The sequence below is a fragment of the Saccopteryx leptura genome, chromosome 6 (assembly GCF_036850995.1).
Source record: "Saccopteryx leptura isolate mSacLep1 chromosome 6, mSacLep1_pri_phased_curated, whole genome shotgun sequence".
NCBI lineage: Eukaryota > Metazoa > Chordata > Mammalia > Chiroptera > Emballonuridae > Saccopteryx > Saccopteryx leptura.
Genome location: NC_089508.1, coordinates 180,031,942 through 180,036,346, shown reverse-complemented (window position 1 = coordinate 180,036,346; position 4,405 = coordinate 180,031,942). Strand labels below are relative to the sequence as shown.

Below are 4,405 nucleotides of genomic sequence, written 5' to 3'. Positions count from 1 at the left end.
TTAAGTACATTTGCAGGCTGCAGTCAAGTTCTAAAGGTCACCATCACAAGCACCGAACATCAGCAACTCATTTTCTGAGTCGTTTTCTTCTCCCGTAGCCCAGAAAAGATCACTGCCGTTTGGGAAGCTCTCTGGGCACATTCTCCTACAGCTTTTGTCTGCCACAGACTCTGGTGGCCTTTCTAAGGTCCTCAAGGAACCCCCTGTGGACTTGAAACGTAATTTCTTTTTTTCTTTTTTCTTTCAGTCTTTCTAGTTTCATCTTCTCAGATCTCAGCCAAATGCTTGGGAACCACATGACCGTTACTCCGTCTTCAGCATTTGTAAAGGGCTTCTATTCCTAGGCCTGGATTTCCACGAACAATGGAGAGGATGCAACCTCAATTAAGCCACACCTGAGCACACTGATTCTCCCAGAAGGGAAAACCATTGTTAGGTTCTCATTTTAAAGCATCTACACTAAATTACACAACAACAACAACAAATGAATATTTTTATATACAAATAAAGACCGATGTTATATCCATACCTCTCAGTGTGACATTATTCAACAGACACCCCAGGTGCCCAATATCCTACATTGTCAAAGGGCAGAAAAGCCTTTGCCGCATCCAGAACTAAATTCACTCTTGCAGCAAAAATGCTCTTAGCATAGAAGAAAGGTCACAATCCCTGCGGTCACAGGCCCCAAGTTCAAGTCATGGCCCTCACTCTTATGGGTTCTGGGACCTTGGCCAAGAGCTAATGAAGGACTGTATTTCCTGATTGCCTAAAAAATGTAGCTCCAAATTCTTTACGGCTTTTGCCATCAACAGGGAGGAAGCGTCTCAGCTGGTCTGGAGACCTGCTTTGACTAACAGAATGTAGCGGATGCAACACTATGTAAGTAAGTTCCAGAGCCTCGCAGCTTGTGTCCTCACCAGCTTGAAATGCTTCCCCGAGACCGTCATGTACAGAAGCTAACCTCGCCTACTGAAGACGCCGTGTCGGGAAAAAGCAAGGCAGGACCCACATCTGGCATCAACTGCCAAACGCACAAGCGAGGCCTTCTCCTACCTTCCAATCTATTTGACCTGCCAGCATCCAGAACTTTGAGTCCAGGCCAGAACCAGCAGAGGCACTGTTGCCAATCTAAAAAGCACAAAGAATGAGTCGTTATTGCTTTAGGCTGCGGAGTGGTTTGTTACAGAGCAAAGGCTGACTGAGCACCTATTTCTTCATTCAAGTACCATGACGATGCCTGTCCAACTATTCCTTTGTTTATCCAACAGAGCTGTTGTTGGCCTGCTACATAATATCCATAGAATATATACTCACATAACTTTTTGTTGAGTTTATTGGGGTGGCATGAATTAGTAAAATTATATAGGTTTCAGGTGTGCAATTTTATAACACATCATCTGTATGCTGTACTGTGTGTTCACCACCCCAGGTCAAGTCTCTTTCCATCACCCTTGATCCCATTCACATAGAAGTTTGAGAATTAAATGGGATAATGGATGTTAATATATACTGTTCACAAAAATTAGGGGATATTTCAAAATGAATATGAACAGATTAAAAAAAAGAAAGCATTTGATTTTTTTTGTTGTTGTTGTTGTTAAACAAGAACATCAGAAAAGCAAACAAGTCAAAGAAAGTTGTCTGATTAAGCAAATGAGATGCAAAACCAACTTTTATTTCCTTGGTGAGAATGCACTGTACAAAAGACTGAAAGTACTGGAGTATCTGCACGTTCCCTGATCCCCTCATTTTTGTGAGCAGTGTTAGTTGGTAAGATTAATTTTAGTATTGTTACTAGCACCTCCCCGTTACTGAGCTCCCACATTTTTTAAGCACTTAAATTCACTTTGCATGCGATCCCCTCTGAGGTTCAGACAATACCGTTTCCAGCCCTCTCTGATAGAACTGATTCTTTGACACCTGCCTTCTATTCTCATTAGACCAGTCTGCCCTTAAATTAAAAGATCCTGGGACTATTTTACAGGGCCAGAAATTCACTCATTATGAGAAACGCACAACCACCTGCCACAAAGCATGGAGATGGAGGGCTTCCCGTTACCATCTCAGTAAGAGCCGTTCAAAAAACTCTTCAGTAACAGTAATAGCTAAAATTCGGGCACATAGTAAATGCTCAATGGGTTCTCGTCTGCCTCAGCAGCATGCTGAGGTGGGTACCAGGACCATCCCTAGTTTGGGTAAGGACACTGAGGCCCCAGCAATGTTAAGTAACTTGCTCAGGAACTGATGGCGTGCGGTGGACTGAGATTCAATCCCTGGTAGTCTGAGCCCAGAGCATCACCCTTAACCGCCACCTAGGCCAACTCACTTGAATGTCCCTGGCCACATTTCACTGTGGCTCCCAATACTTACCCAGGACTAAGAACGTGTCTTTTTTTAAGCTGCACTCCTTGGAGGAGAAGCTCTGTGACCTTGGCCAAGCCATCTCCTACTCTAACCCTCTGCCCCACGCCGGGTAAGCTGCACAGGTGAGATGAGGTAATGTCGAAAATCCCTTGTCCTGAAGAACAACATGATCAATTCTTCCCCAACATCTTGTTATAGTGTGAGTTTTATTCTCTTCCTTACGAAGGCAACTCAAGAGCATTTGGGGAGGAAAAGGAAAAGTAAACGCTGTGTGTTTATTAACTAATGTCAGAAAATGAAAGGGCAGCGGAGGGGATTCTATTTATACCTCCCTCAGGGATTAGGCCATAATCTATACTACTTGATTTTTTTTTTAATGTATTCAATCAGAGCTGAGAGCCCGTAGGGTGCTCTTTAAGCCTGATACTGAATGAAATAATTCAATTAAAATAGGCTGAGGCTCTTGCAAGGTATTAAACTTTCTGAAGAGAAGATTTAGGAAGTCCTCAAAGGCAGTGATGGTGAGACCATGGGAAATTGTAAAAGCTCGCATGGGGTGTTTCTGGAGGGGGCAAGTCCCAGGCAGGCTACTTGGAAAGGGGGTCTGTCCAAGTGGGAGCTGAAGCTTCCCAGCAACTCATGGGATAAAACCTATCCTTCTGTAGCAGGAAGTGAAATTTAATAACAGTCATTAACAAAGTACCACTCCTGAGCGCCCCCTGCCTTCTGGGGGGGGTGCAACCTAAGCCCTTCTCATGCATTATTTTATAGTCTTCACAACTGTGTGAGGTTAAAACTCATCAAGCCCCATGCTCATGGCAGCAATACAAACACTAAAATCGAAGACACAGAGAAGATTAGCATGCCCCTATACAGGATGACATGCAAATTAGTGCAGCGTTCCATATTTCTCTGTAATGATTTATACCTCTTCCTTTATATAGAAAAAATATGGAGCCTGACCTGCGGTGACACAGTGGGTAAAATGTCAACCTGGAATGCTGAGGTTGCCAGTTCAATGCCCCAGGCTTGCCCGGTCAAGGCACATACGAGAAGCAACTGTGAATTGGTGCTTCCCACTCCTCCCCCCCACACACCTTTCTCTCTATCTCTCTTTAAAGTCAATAAAAATAAAAAATAAATATAGGGAGATCCAACATGGCGACAGGGTAGGCAGATGACATTCCACTCGCCTCCTCCCAGGGCCAAACTGGAGCTGTAACTAAAGAGCAGTCATCCTGAAAAAACAACTCAGGACTAAACCTGAGTTTATAGAAGAGGCATCTATAACCAGAGGTACAGAAGAAGCCATGTGGAGACTGGTAGGAAGGGCGGAGACGCGGAAAGGGCTGCTTCCGATGGCAGATGACGGCGAGGGTCCCCAGGGACATGTCAGCTGCAGGGAGGTCTGCGTTGAGAGGGGAGGGTCCTCAGCCGCAGGCCCGGCACCCCAACCTGGAGCCCCAGAGCCTGGAAGAGGCACCCACACAGCATCTGGCGATGAGCAAAGGCAAGGTTTCCGTCTTTGAGAAAGAGACAGAAGTTCTCAGAGACGCAGGCACCATCATAAAGGGTCAGCACAGTGGCCCTCACAGCCACTTACCCAGGCTCCTGCAGAGGGAGGGCCCAGAGGACTACGTCCCATGAGAAGAGTGTGACGTCGGTGGCCCGGGGACAGACACAGTAGAGGACAGCCACCAGAACCCCTGTGCTGCCTCATCCTCCAACACCGCATACTGCAGTCCCCTCCACGCCTCAGCTGTCTGGTGTTGGGGCCAGAGCTTCCCCCCACTTTCTGAGAATATGACTGGTGCGTCTGCCTCATGGGAGATTCAGGAGAAAATGTCCGCGCCTGTGGGCAGACTTTATCTCTGAGTTTCACACCCCCTACTGGAGTCTGTGAAAAGTCAGGACACCTGGGGCCCTGGGGGGGGGAGACACACACACACACACACACACACACACACACACGACCTTTTCAGATGCCTAATGAGCCCCAGCCTTGGGAATCTACCAGCGGTATTTTCAGGCACCACGC

General features: G+C 46.4%; 1 non-coding gene across 1 annotated transcript; it reads left to right on the top strand.

Annotated features, from left to right (window-relative positions):
- Positions 1–3,176: 3,176 nt before the first annotated feature.
- Positions 3,177–3,279, top strand: LOC136377853 (U6 spliceosomal RNA). The gene has a single exon (XR_010746473.1). It is a non-coding gene; the product is annotated as a U6 spliceosomal RNA (small nuclear RNA).
- The last annotated feature ends 1,126 nt before the right edge of the window (positions 3,280–4,405 follow it).